At 35.4% G+C, this 15,549-nt stretch overlaps 1 long non-coding RNA gene across 1 annotated transcript; it reads left to right on the top strand.

The window, feature by feature from the left end:
• Nucleotides 1–13,225: 13,225 nt before the first annotated feature.
• LOC133783554 (uncharacterized) lies at nucleotides 13,226–14,354 on the top strand. The gene is made up of 3 exons (XR_009870909.1): nucleotides 13,226–13,408; nucleotides 13,729–13,853; nucleotides 14,268–14,354. It is a non-coding gene; the product is annotated as an uncharacterized LOC133783554 (long non-coding RNA).
• Nucleotides 14,355–15,549: the final 1,195 nt, after the last annotated feature.

Below are 15,549 nucleotides of genomic sequence, written 5' to 3'. Positions count from 1 at the left end.
GTATAGGCCCTGATTTTTGTAGTGTAACCATGCTCATGACAAGTGTCATATTCTTATTGGCTCTATCTAAACCTTAGGTTATAATAATTATCATATTAATAACTAATGACTCTACAAAATAGAGTTATTTTACCACTTTTTATGTGCTAATTGTTGCTTAATTCTTGAGTTTTTAATTGATCTATTAAGTTTTTAAGTAATTTTGAATTTATTAGGTTTATTTTAATTTTATAGATTTTTATGTATTTTTATAGTTATATTATTGTAAAATGTTATATTTTAATTATTTAAAATTAATATTGTTAAGTTAAGAGTAAAAAGATGAAATTTTGAGCTTAAATGTTTAAGTAAATTAAGTTTTAATTAATATTTTCATGGAACTTTTGTTGTATATTTTATTATTGAAAATATTTAGTTTTAATTTAATTTATGTTTGTTTTATAGGGAATTTGTTGTAATTTATTTGCTATTGAAAAGCAATAAAAATGAGGATAAAGAGTGGCATTTTTGAGAAAAAAGAAATGAAAAGCTAGCATTTTTGAAGACCACCAGCCCGGCCCAACGCCTGGGCCAGCCATCAACACTTCCGCATGCATCTCCTTCCCAGCCACCATGGGCCTGCTCTCCTCACCAGCCCAGCAAAGCCCCAGTAAGCAGCTTCTCCAGCTCCAGCCCAATCATTCCACCAATTCGTGAGCGTGCCTCTAGCCGAAGCCCGCACGCCAGCACCTCACCATGCCAGCCATCTCCTTCACCCAGTCGCCTGCCACAACCCACCAAGCCCCTTTTGTGTTTATTTTGAGCCCAACAAAAGCACATTTTTCCCTTTGTCCCCTTATGTTCAAAAATACCAATTCTTTTACCCAAATTTTTCTACACATTTTACCCCAAAATCATCATTACACCTTATAATTTACCCATATTTGTCATATTATTATTAATTTAATCAATTTAATTCATTTAAATTGATTATTTTAATATATTTTTTTTGGCTATAAATAAGGGAGTGTAGTGCATAATTTTGGGAGGGATTACACTACACATTCTACACTTTCAAGACCTCTCCATTTTCTTCTTCTTCTTCTTTGTTGTTAATTTTCTATGTATTTTTAGAGGAACAATTTGTGGGTTTTCCTCCAAATTTTCCTATGTCATGTTTGTAATTTTTTGGTTTGTATTTTCTATTCTAGTTATGAGTTTCTAATCTTTTTAAGATTATTAAGGTGATGATGAAACAATATGTAACTAGATAGTGTTTATTTTGTATGTTGATTTCCCATTTGTGTAACAAAGTTTATGGATTTTTCTTTTTCAAATATCTTCTTTCATCTTAAATACCATGTATTTTTTATTGTTAGCACATATTTACACTTTGTTCTTCATTTTGCAAGAACATAATATTCTTTGTGTAAGATGTGTCATTAAATTGTACACATCCATGCTTAGCTTTCGTGAATTACGTCCTTGTGAGTAATTCTGATCGCGTTTAGACCCTATAATCATATTGGGACAATATTCCTTAGTTTATGGTTTACTAACATTTTAAATATATTTAAGGGAATTTAAAATCAAAAACTGGAATTTCATACCCTAGCCTAAACCCGAGCCCTTGGGGTCAAATAACCATAATACCCTTCTCAAAATTTTGAACTCAACTTAGAAAATTATTATTTCCAATAATAATTTTGTTATATTATTTTATAATATAATGTAATATTATATTATAATATAATGTTTTAGATTAAATAAATGTGACAAAGTGTGTCACATATTGTAACATATTTGGTGTTACAAATTTGTAACTTCCAAATATTACCATTTATTGTGTAAAATTGTTGTTACACAATATTGAGATGAATTTCATAAAGTTATATGTGATATGGCTGTTAGAGATATGATTTTAACCCCAATAATGTATTTTGGGAGTTACAAAATCATTTGGGAGGGTTTGGAAATGTTTGGAAAAACAGCACATTTTTTGTATTGAAATTGGTCGGTGGCTGTGGCCTGTGGGTCAGAGACCAGTGGTCGCGGCCACTAATGTCTCTCGCCGCGGCCACAGGCCAAAACTGACCAATTTTTCAGTTTTTTCAATCTTTGTTGAACGGCTCAAAAAACCTAAATAACTCCCAAATCTCATTTTTAATCCCATATTAATCCAATTAAACATTGGTAACAGCTATGGGGGTTGGTGGAATTTGAAATTCAAATGGTGTCTCTAAACTCTATAAATAGGAGCTTATAGCTCACTTGTAAGACACAACATTTCTATCCATTAGAGCACTTGGCTAGAAACACCTTGAGGCTTGATAATTCCATAAAGCTTTTCCAATATCTAAGAGAGATCCCTTAGTGCTTGAGTTAGGGGAATAAGCTTTTGGACAAAGGTTGTAAACGTTGTTCAAGTTGGTGATCCCCAACCCTCTTCACTTAGGTTGTGTAAGTGAGAGTTTCTTGTATTTCTATTCTTCTTTCTATTGTTTTGTTTTCTTCTTATTCTCTTGTTCTTTTACTTGTATTTCTTGTTCAAGAGTTGTAATCTTTTCTTTTCTTTTGTTTCAAACACTTCTAGTTTACTTGTAACCTTTTGCTTAGAGTTGTATTTTACTATTCTCTTCTTCTTCATCATCTTCTTCATTTTCTTTGTTTATTTGTAATTTTTAGTTATAGAGTTGTAACCTTATTTAATCAATTTATATGTATTTGTAATATTATTGCATAGAGTTGTAATATTATAATCATTTCCATTGAGGCAAAACAATTTTTCCTAACATTCAAAAGCTTATCCCTTTTTTGTTTCAATGGAAGGGGAGACAATCAAGATCATGAACCAAGACCTAGTGAGATTGGATAGGTTTGATGGATCCAATTTTACTAGGTGGCAAGACAAGGTGAGGTTTCTTTTAACCACTCTTAAAATCGCCTACATCCTTGAGTCATCCTTGGCACCTTTAGCCGAGCCATCCGACAAAGACACTCCCGAAGAGGTGGAGAAGAGAAGGAAGAGGGAGGAGGACAACCTTCTTTGTAGGGATCATATCCTCAACGCCCTATCCGATAGGCTCTATGACCTCTACACCGAGACCAAATCGGCCAAGGAGATATGGGATGCACTTGAGAAAAAGTTTAAGGCGGAAGAGGAAGGTACCAAAATTTTTTTGATATCTCAATACTTCGATTTCAAATTTTTTGGTGACAAACCTATTCTTCCTCAAATTCATGAATTGCAAATAATTGTTAACAAACTGAAAGTTTTAAAGATTGAGCTTCCCAGGGCCTTTCAATTTGGTGCTATAGTGGCTAAATTACCTCCAACTTGGAAGAGCTATAGGAAAAGAATCCTTCATAAAAATGAGGATTATTCTTTGGAGGAAATCCAAAAACATATTCGAATCGAAGAGGAATCGATATGTAGAGATAAACTTGTGGAGGGGTCTAATGAAGATACTTCCAAAGCAAATGCGGTGTCACAACCAAAACATCCCAAAAACAAAGGGAAAAAGGGTAATGAGAAACCTTTGGGTCCAAAAACCAACCCAAACAAGTTTAAGGGCGAGAAAGGTCCTTGCTTTGTGTGTGGGAAAAAGGGTCACTATGCTAGAGAATGTAGGCATAGAAAAGACCAACAAGGACCTAAGGTGAACTCAACTCAAGAGGAAAACATAGTTGCTACCCTTAGTGAGGTGAATGCGGTTCAAGGCAAGGTGAAAGGGTGGTGGTATGATACATGTGCCACCGTCTATGTCAACTATGACAAATCATTGTTCAAGACCTTTGAAGAGTCAAAGGGCAACCATGAGATACAAATGGGCAATGAGGGCAAATCCAAGGTACTTGGCAAAGGTACCATTGAAGTCTTTTCACCTCCGGCAAGAAAGCTACATTAGTAAATGTATTTTATGTTCCCGAAACGAGTAGAAACTTGGTAAGTGGTGATTTGCTTGGCAAGCCCGGCATTAAAGCCGTTTTTGAGTCCGATAAACTTATACTTACCAAATGAAATATATTTTTGGGAAAGGGGTACTCTTGTGAGGGTATGGTTAAATTGTGCACCAATGATGTAACTTTCAATATTATCAATAAAAATGCTAATTCTGTCTATACTGTTGAGTATGATTCTTTATTTTTGTGGCATCTTAGACTATCGCATATAGGTTTTTCTTCCATGAAAAGAGTAGTAAAATGTGGTATGATTGCATGCAATATTAAAAACTATGGTAAATGTGAAATATGTGCTAAGGCAAAAATGATTAAGAAACCATTTCCTAGTGTAGAAAGATCATCTAATTTACTAGATTTAATCCATAGTGATCTTTGTGAATTAAATGGTGTTTTAATTAGAGGTGGTAAAAGGTATTTTCTTATTTTTATAGATGATTTTAGTAGATATACCTATGTGTTTCTTTTAAAGCATAAAAATAAAACTTTTGATGCTTTTAAATTGTATAAATTAGAAGTTGAAAATCAATAAATAAAAGATTAAGGTGCTAAGAAGTGATAGAGGAGGAGAGTACTTCTCTAATGAATTCAATACATTTTGTGAAGAAAATGGTATAATTCATGAGTGCACTGCACCTTATACACCACAACACAATGGTGTTGCTGAAAGGAAAAATAGGACTTATCTAGAGATGATAAATTCTATGTTGGTGTTTTCTAAGTTGAACTTCAACTTATGGGGTGAAGCACTTTTAACCGCTTGTCACATTCTTAATCGAATACCGATGAAGAAAAATGAGTTATGGAAAGGAAGAAAACCCAACATAGGGTACTTCAAAGTGTGGGGGTGTCTTGCATATTGCAAGAAAAACGAACCTAATAGAACAAAGTTAGGTTCAAGAGCCATAAAGTGTGCTTTTGTTGGTTATGCCAACAATAGTAAAGCTTATAGGCTATTAGACTTAGAGTCTAATATTATGATTGAATCTAGAGAAGTTGAATTCTTTGAGAATATGTTATGTGACAACAATTCTCAAGCTTCAACATCTCTAAAGGAGAATTTGTTATATGAGAACAATTCTCAAGCTTCTACATCCAAAGTTGATTCTCAAGAGGAGAATTCTCAAATGGATGTAAAGCAACCCTTTGAACCTAGAAGAAGTCAAAGGCTTAAAAATCATAAAAGTCTAGTAGTGGATGAGATAGATTCTCAACGAATTTCATTCTACATGGTAGAAGGAAATAGAGAGGAAGTCATTAGGAAAATTCCTATTGTACTTCTCGTTGAGGATGATCCTAAGACTTATAGAGAAGCTATGCAATCGAGAGATAGTACATTTTGGAAAGAAACCATCAATGATGAGATGGATTCCATTCTTTCCAATAACACTTGGGAATTGGTAGACCCTCCCACCAGGGTCTAAGCCAATTGAGTGTAAGTGGTATTTAGGAGAAAATATCACACTGACGGCACTATCCAAACCTTTAAAGCTAGATTAGTAGCTAAAGGGTTTAGGTAAAAAGAGGGTATCGATTATTTCGATACCTATGCGCCTGTTGCAAGAACAACTTCTATAAGAATTTTGTTCACTTTAGATTCTATACACAACTTGTATGTTCATCAAATGGATGTAAAAACGGCATTCCTAAATGGTGACCTCAATGAGGAGGTCTATATGGAACAACCCGAAGGGTTTGTCCTACCAAAATATGAACATAAAGTTTGTAGACTTGTAAAATCCTTATATGGATTGAAACAAGCTCCTAAGCAATGGCATGAGAAATTTGATCAAGCCATCATGTCTAATGGGTTTAGACATAACAATGGAGACAAGTGTTTGTATTCCAAAACTTGTAAGGGATATATGATCATTGTTTGCTTATATGTGGATGACATGCTTATTCTAAGTAATAGCATAAAAGGGATAGAAGAAACGAAGAGGTTTCTATCATCAACCTTCAAGATGAAAGATCTTGGAGAAGTTGATACCATACTTGGTATGAAAGTAAAGAAACATAGTGGGGGTTTTGCGTTAGGGCAAGCCCACTATGTTGAGAAAGTATTGAACAAATTTAACCATCTCAAGGTTAAAGATGCCAATACTCCATTCGATCATAGTGTAAAACTAGAGAAAAATGAAGGAAGAATGGTGGCTCAATTGGAGTACGCTAGTGCTATAGGGAGTCTAATGTACGCTGCCCAGTGTACTAGACCTGATATAGCATTTGCGGTAAGTAAACTTAGTAGGTTTACAAGCAATCCAAGTGTGGATCACTGGAAGGCAATTGGAAGAGTCCTAGGTTATCTCAAGAAAACCAAAGGACTAAGCCTTTACTACTCCAAATTTCCTTCGATATTAGAAGGATATACAGATGCAAGTTGGATATCCAATCTTGGGGACAACTACTTGTCCAAAACTGGTTGGGTATTTACACTTGGTGGAGGTGCAATTTCTTGGGGTTCCAAGAAACAAACCTATATATCTCATTCCACTATGGAAGCAGAGTTCATAGCTCTAGTTGCTACCGGAAAAGAGGTCGAATGATTAAGGGATCTGTTGATAGAGATTCCCCTAATCAAAGATAATGTATCTACTATATCGATACATTGTGATAGCCAAGCAACATTGGCTAGAGCATACAACGGAGTGTATAATGGGAAGTCTAGACATATTAGTCTAAGACATGGATATGTAAGAGAATTGATTCAAAGAGGAGTCATCTCAATATCCTATGTGAGAACAAGTGAAAATCTGGCGGATCCTTTCACTAAGCCACTAACGAGGGATTAGTGGTTACATCATCTCGAGGGATGGGACTTAAACTCCCTAAAGAGATTCACGATTGATGGTAACCTATCTTAACACTAGTTATTCAACTAGTGTTAGGTTCAATAGGTAATAACAAGTCAATCAAGTGAATATTAGTTGTACTCAAAACAAGTCTCATCTGAGATATTGAGTACTTGTGTGTTACCAAGATGAGGGTTAAAACCGAAAGGTTTTTTAATAGAATTCAGTCTTGTAAAGACAAGTATTTTTGGTAACGAAATACTGTAAGAATTCTACCTATATGGACCTAGGGGTGGTGCCGCCTCTCATGAGAATTGGGAGTATTCTCAAGAACCTCCATGAATGGAAAGTGCACATGGCCATTAATGGTGCAAAGCGAGACATAGAGGTCTCAAGTGAACAAAGCAAAGGTGTGTGTGTTATCACCGATTTGTCATCATGAAAAGATGGTTCAATGCCTAGTGCAACCTAATTTTCGACAAATTTTGTGATAATTACACTATTGTAAAGTTCAAGCTCAAAAACACTTTGCTTTATGCACTAATGCAATGACTCGTATAAGAGAGAGTTCTTATTTAATCAAGTGGGGGATATGTTATATTTCAAAATATAATGATTGATTAAATAAGTGTTACAGTAGATAAACTATTTAATCTAGTGGGGTAATGTTATATTATTTTATAATATAATGTAATATTATATTATATTATAATATAATGTTTTAGATTAAATAAATGTGACAAAGTGTGTCACATATTGTAACATATAATAGAGAGTTACAATATTTAGATATATGAGATATATCCAAATAATGTAACATATTTGGTGTTACAAATTTGTAACTTCCAAATATTACCCTTTATTGTGTAAAATTGTTGTTACAAATATTGAGATGAATTTCATAAAGTCATATGTGACATGGCTGTTAGAGATATGATTTTAACCCCAATAATGTGTTTTGGGAGTTACAAAATCATTTGGGAGGGTTTGGAACCGTTTGGAAAAACAACACATTTTTTGTGCTGAAATTGGTCGGTGGCCGCGGCCACCAACATTCAGTGGCCGCGGCCTGTGGGTCAGAGACCAGTGGCCGCGGCCACTAATGTCTCTGGCCACGGCCACAGGCCAAAACTGACCAATTTTTAAGTTTTTTCAATCTTTGTTGAACGGCTCAAAAAACCCAAATAACTCTCAAATCTCATTTTTAATTCCATATTAATCCAATTAAACATTGGTAACATCCATGGGGGTTGGTGGAATTTGAAATTCAAAGGGTGTCTCTAAACTCTATAAATAGGAGCCTATAGCTCACTTGTAAGACACAACATTTCTATCCATTAGAGCACTTGGCTAAAAACACCTTGAGGCTTGATAATTCCATAAAGTTTTTCCAATATCTGAGAGAGATCCCTTAGTGCTTGAGTTAGGGGGAAATAAGCTTTTGGACAAAGGTTTTAAACGTTGTTCAAGTTGGTGATCCCCAACCCTCTTCACTTAGGTTGTGTAAGTGAGACTTTCTTGTATATTTCTGTTCTTCTTTCTATTGTTTTGTTTTCTTCTTTTCTCTTGTTCTTTTACTTGTATTTCTTGTTCAAGAGTTGTAATATTTTCTTTTCTTTTGTTTCAAACACTTCTAGTTTACTTGTAACATTTTGCTTAGAGTTGTATTTTACTATTCTCTTCTTCTTCATCATCTTCTTCATTTTCTTTGTTTATTTGTAATTTTCAGTTATAGAGTTGTAACCTTATTTAATCAATTTATATTTATTTATAAGAAATATTATTGCATAGAATTGTAATATTATAATCATTTCCATTGAGGCAAAACAATTTTTCCTAACAAATTTTATACTAGACTACGCCCGAAATTTCAAGTCAAAACTCCAATTATTTCTTAAAATCCCATTTTTCGATACCCGTGTCCAAATCACGAGCCCCGAGCCCACTTATTATTCTTAAGACTTAGAAGGGGTAATATTATACATCCTAAAATATTTTATAAATCCTAAAATATTTTATAAATCCTTGAAAATATTTCGTAGGTTCTAAGCCACCAAATCCAAACTTTGGAACTAATTCCCGAGCCTAGAATTTTCTTGAAGCTTAAGAAATAATTTTCGAGCCTTGCTCATAAGTTATTAAACCTGGATATTGATTAGATAAATTTTCTAACCCCGACCCTCAAAAATCAGGTCTTAGACTTTGTGGTACTAATCCCGAGCCTTGTGACAAAATTCTAAAGTTTTGGGACCAACTACCATTTTTGGTCCCATGGTTACTAATCAGTAACCATTTGAATACATGCATGTGACCATCCATTTGGTCATCACCTTCATCACACGTTCGACCATGGCCACCCATTTTTCCAATTATTGCCACCTCCTTGCTTGTTTAGTCGTTCAAACTCATCTCTTGGAGGAAACTGACGCTTTTGAACTTGAAACTCATGCTCAAGCGCTAATAACGTAGCTAGGGAATCTCGTGACAATTTGTACAAGTATAATGTTGATATTTGTTAATCCTCAGCATACTCTTTACGAACCTACATTTCGAGAAAATTTATTTATTCTCAAAATTTGTGTGTAACAGGATCATATACATTCACTTTCAAATCTCATATATTCTTAAACTATGACTTCACATTTAGGTCAATAGTATTACATGCTATACTATATTAAATTATAATTTGTGTTGTAAACTTTTAATAAATTATATATATATATATATAATGCGGTATGAAATAGTTATCCAAATATTATATATGCATACATATAATGTGCACCAAAATGATAAGTGAATAGACAAGTACATGTTCTTTGTAGTATTGGCAATGGCATATAGTTGTTGAAGCCATGTGAATTGAATTGTCCTTAAGGAAGGTCAATTTTTAGAAGATATATTCCAAAGTATTTTCATTCATGTGAGGAATTATTAGAAAAAGTGAATGAGAAAAAATATGAAAAAGTATAGGTAATTTAAGAGAGTGTGTATCATTACTACTTTATATAGGTGGGTTTTGTCTTGGTTTTTAATACAATGAATCCAAAAGAAAATGAAGTATACATCTACCAATCAAAATAGAGTAAAACACAACTTTTGAAGGTAATACTTGGGTTTGAGAAAAGTTTAAATTTTTTTAATGGTTTTTAGTGAAAAAGAGGCAAAGAAGTAGAAAAGGAAAGCCAATAATATCATTTAAAAAAAAAAACCCTTTACATAATTGATTGAAATACACAAATATTTTATTATCAAATTTACTACTAAAATAGTAAATTTTCTTTTCTAAACCAAAGTACCAAATGTTATAGTTTTTTATATATATTATGTACTACCAACAACTAATTTTTTTTTAAAAAAAAAAAAGAAAAATTCATTTTTTTAAAAAAGGTCAATTTTTTCACCTTTCGAGCTTGTAATGGTTTCGAGGCTACCATCTTCGAGGCTGCCCGCTGCTTGTAGGTCCGGTGCCTAGGTTGCAGACATGTGTTCCAGACATTACAAGCCCGTTCCTAACGAATCCAACTTTCGAGATCACAATTCTTAGGGCTCGAAATCTGGGTGTAACATTTTGCCCCTTCAAAAGTATTTGTTCGAATTCTATGAGAAGGAAACTTTTGAACTACTTTCTTCGGGAACCGCACTGTCACACACTTGAGAATGGACACGTGTCAGTCGGGTATTGCCCATTCAAGGTACTCGAGTACCTTGGAAATCCGCCCACGATCGTTCGCCTGCCACCTTTTTGGTGCCATCATGTCATTAGTCCCTGACCGTCGGATTTTATAAGGATTCTAGCCAATGGCTCTGATTAATCCCTTTTTTACCACTTTTTACCACCTATATATAAGGCCCTAGTCATCGTCTTCCTCTTATTTTACACTCATCAGAAAGAAAAAGAATAGAGGCAAAACTAGAAGCCATCTCAGAGAGCTTTTTGCTTGTGCATGTTCTCATTGCCAAAGAAACAAATGACCGCCAGTTTGTTAAAGACCGTAAGGTTAAACCTGCAGCCTCTCCTTCAATCAACGATTTCTCTGCAATCGCCATCATTGTGTAAGTATCTGATGATCTTTTCGTTTTCCTTTATGTCGGTTTCTGTCTGTGTTGTTCTTTTATTTCTGGGAATGCACTGGTTTATTTTTTTTAGTTTGACACGCTAGGAAGCTCTGACCGATAGGCTTTTACGTTTAAGTCTCCATGCTAAGTTTAAGTCACTGGTTCCAAATCCAGTTTTGTTGTAGAACAAGGTCTCTTTTTTCTAGGTTTTCAAAATTTAAAAGACATATCTTGCACGCCAAGATATCGGGTACAAAATCTTGGTTTTAAAGAGCGCACGATACCCAAGACTACCATTTCTGAATAACCGTCACCCTTTTTTCATGATATTTTGGGATTTTCAAAAGATTTATCCACTCTCCTCCTTTTTCTCGTAGAATACACGTTCCGACTCTTAATCGGGTTTTTAGTATCGAGCTCGTTTCGTACCCAAGAATTCTCCGAGCTTGTCTTGTCAAGCTCGCAATTCTTGAATCCTTGCATGCATGGCCCTCACCATTTTTTCTTTCTCGCTAGATGTCACAGAATCTGGAAAGACGATGGGGGTCGTTGCTGGCAATTCCTTACTCGCCAAAAACCCCGAACCCAGAGTCGCTGTTTGCCTGGAATCAACGTCTGATTCACGAATACGATCTCGCATGCGAACAGGAGGAAACCCGAGCTCACTATCGCCGCCAAATCGTTGAGGTCATAGAAAAGAAGAGGAGAACCCTTCGAGAGGCCCTTTATTCGGAATCTGATTCAGGACCCAGGCCAATTCCCCTCGACCCTAAGTTAAAAGTGACAATCGCGTACAGTCCGGGAGAGCTCCAATTTTCACTGATGGGGGAGCCTTCTACCTCGAAACCGAGGAGGGATTTCTTTGAGGCCGAGCACTACTGGAGCTCGGTTACTTCACTAGGCCAGATAACTGATATCCTGGCCTTTCACGGTCTCAGGCTGTCAAGCACCCTAAGGTGTTGAGCCCTACCTCCAGCGAGCGAGGTACGCGGCTTGGAGCCAAGAGCATATGAAGGCAGGAGCGTTACTGCCTTTGAAGTCATTCTTCAAGGACTTCACGGACTTTGTTGGGTTGGCTCCATTCCAGCTCAACACCAATTCTTACAGGGTTCTGTCTACCCTGAGGTCGTTATACCACGAGTTGAAGTGGAAAGGACCTTCACCAAAGGAGATTTTGTATCTCTTCTGTCTGAAAAGCAATCCCTCCCGAGCTCGGGGAGGAGACGACTTCTACTATCTTTCGAGCTACCCCAAAGAGAAAAAGGTGTTCGAGGACCTTCCTAATCATCCACCTGACTTTAAGAAGGTCTTCTTCTGGACAGATGGTCTGTCCCCGTCTCGATACTACTCATTCAGACGGATTCGTAAGTATCCCAACCTTCTTTATCTCTGTGCTCAGACTTTTGTCTGTAGGTTTGTACTTAGTTGAAATGTGTTTTATTTTCCAGCCAACTTTCACCGCCCTACTCCCGATGACGTCACTACAAGAAATGTGATCTTTACCTACCAATTTATATTGGTAGGTAAAGGGAACCTTTACCCACAAATATTTATTCGTAAGATTTATTGGTGGGTAAATATTGCCAATATTATAATATTTTAGAAGGATGATTATCTACTAATAATATAGGTAAGTAAAGAGTGTTACCCTACACATATACTGGAGGGAAATTTTTTTGCATTTGGCGCCAATGTTTCCCTCTTATTATTTTAATTTTTAATAAAAATGATGTTGAGTTGTGTGATGATGTGTTAAAAATATCCTACATGTCATCTTACTTATTTTTAACATGTCATATTATTTTTAACAAAGGGTACAAATCTTAAAAACAAATAAACATTACAAAAACAAAAATTAAAATTAAATTAATTCTAACTACCAGTAAAAACAAAATCATAACACTACTACAAAATACCCTTTACATGACACTTTTTTAGGACACACACATAAATGCAAGTCCTTAAAAATATTTATGGAGTTCTTAGGACACTCATTGAGAGTCCTGAAAAAATACAATTTAGGACTCGCAATGAGTGTCCTAAAATAATATGCGAGTCCTAAAAAAATTTGGGCTAAAAAATGAATGTTTTAATTAACAATTTTTAAGGACTTGCTTTGCTCTGGGAGTCCTTAATGTATGAGTACATAGTGTATGCTTCTATATCAAAATACAAAACAAAGTGCCATGAATATATTTTGTTTCGCGGGAAAACTAAGTGCCAAAAAAATTTCATTTCCCTCTTTGTGCCATGAATATATTTTGTTTCCTTCACTTTTAGACCCATACTCGAAAACCCCCCAAACCCCAATGGAGAGACCCATACTCGGAAACCCCCAAACCCCAAAGGCAGAAACCCCAACGGAGAGACCCAAACTCAAACCTCAGTTAGCGTCGAAACCCCAAACGGAGAGACCCAAACCCACGGTAGAGGTATTTCTCCCTCCCTCACCTCTTGTTTTTAATTTTTTTTTCTCAGCTACTTCTTCTTCTTCCTCAGTCATCTGTTTTTTTTTTTCTTGGGCTGCTGGGTCATCTGGTTCAACCATCTGCGATTCTTCCGAGCTCCATCGGATACGGCTCCTCCCATCTCCCTCTACACTTGCACGGCTGACTATTAAGGTATATATATATTTAGTTTGATTTATTATTAATATTGTTAACTTAATTTATTTATAAATATATGTATATATGTATACAAGCATAGTTTTTGGCTGGTATTGGTGGTGGTGGGCTTGGGTTCTTCGCTGTGAAAATGTCACTGATTCCACTCTCTTAATTTACTAGCACAATTTTTCTTTTAATCGCAATCGCAATCCCTCTGCACTTGCATGGCTGAATTTGATTTGCTACATTCAAGGTTCATAATTAATCAATCTCAGTTACTTTATTTGCTAATTTTAAATCTTTACCATTGATTTGTGATGTTGCATTTGAAACAGATGGTCGAATTGTTTAAAAATATAAGGGAGATGATGTTGCATCACACATTCTCTTTGTCTCTCGCCCTTTACTAGATGACTGTGATGGAGCCTAGACACCTCGTGTTGTGGCTCACTGTCTTCAGGTAAGAGCAACTCTATGTCGAGCCCTCTCTCCCTTTGCATTTAGACTCTTTGTTTCTTTCTAATCAAAGACCTGTATATTTCTTCTCACACTTTCTTTCTTATATTTGATTTTAATATTAGTGCTACAAGAAAAGATGATAAATTTTATTTTTCTTTTATGTATGGGTTTATGGTGTTTGATCATAATTGTACCCATAGTAGAATCTGAAAATAGGGCTGGGCTCACAGAGACAAATATGTGCAATGGGTGTACGAATTTTTTAATTTCATTTTGGTATTTACAGCTACAAATTTGTGTGCCATGGGTATTAAATCATGTGCCTAGCACTTTGAATATGGAATCTCTGCAATGGGTATTTGAATTAGCTTTACTTTTATATATAACTTCATTATTTATTGAGGTAACTCTGTAGGTTCATACGAATGTGATGGGGTTGCTAGTTAGGATCTTTCTTTAGACCTCTTGGACTATCCATAATCTCATTTATGTCAGCAACTCTGTAAGTTCATTCAAATGTATTTGTTCTTTTTTTTATATGTCTGATTTCTTGTTTTTTTTTTTTCCATTTGGGATCTAGCTTTTTGAGTTATTATGTCTGCATCTTCCCTAATAAAGGACTGTAGATTGTATTTTATTTGGGAACTTAACCCTATTAAAGCAAATGCGATCATTTTGTATGACATTGGCATATCTATTTTGTTTATATGCTGATTTGGTTACACACCTTGATGTGTGGTAGTTACACACCTTCCTGAAGATATCTCCTATGAAAGGTGTCAAGCGGTTCGGGAAGAAAGGCAAGCTTAGTCCCCAATTCATAGGTCCTTTTGAGATATTGGACAAAGTGGTACCAGTTGCGTATAGACTAGCCCTACCGCCAGCACTAGCCGATAGTCACAACGTATTCCACGTCTCGATGCTACGCAAATATGTGTCAGACTCATCTCACGTCCTCAAGTACGATACGATAGCACTCCAGAAAGACTTAAGTTACGAGGAACGACCGGTTAGCATCCTAGATAGGGGGATGAAGCAGTTACGGTCCAAGAGCTTTCCTATAGTCAAAGTCCTATGGAGTAATAGTTCTGAACGAGAGGCAACGTGGGAGTTGGAGGAGGACATGCAAGGCCGGTATCCGGAGTTATTTGATAAGTAAATTTCGAGGACGAAATTATTTTTAGTAGGGGAGAATTGTAGAGTCCAAGAACTTTACTTAGCTAGTTAGATAGTAGTATTATAGAATTTATAGTATTATCTTTATGACTGTGGATTTTTGGTTCAGACCAGGAATTATTTGGACACTCATAGTAGTACTTGTAGATTTTCTAAGTTTAACCTATAGTTTAAGAATATTAATGTTAACCTAAGGTTTGATTAATATGACTGATATTAAGGATACTATTTATTATACTATAAGGTTTAGATAAGAACCAATAGGATTTTATGCACATGTTATGTATGGGTGATTAAGGATTAAGTATTTTGAGGATTAAATTTAATAAGGGTAAAGTTTGAATGCTCTAAGGTCAGTCAGCAGCTTTGAATACGTTTGAGGGCTTAGTCAAGGCTGTTTACTCAATTTGAATTAAGCTAAAAATGTGTAATTTCGTGTTTAAATAATCAGCGAATGCCGATATATCGCAGCTATAGGAGGCGATGTATCGCAGCACGTAGATACGGAAAACACGAAACGA

Source organism: Humulus lupulus, chromosome 6, assembly GCF_963169125.1.
Source record: "Humulus lupulus chromosome 6, drHumLupu1.1, whole genome shotgun sequence".
Classification (NCBI taxonomy): Eukaryota; Viridiplantae; Streptophyta; class Magnoliopsida; order Rosales; family Cannabaceae; genus Humulus; species Humulus lupulus.
The sequence above is the reverse complement of the archived record's forward strand: the minus strand, read 5'-3'. Positions and strand labels throughout refer to the sequence as shown.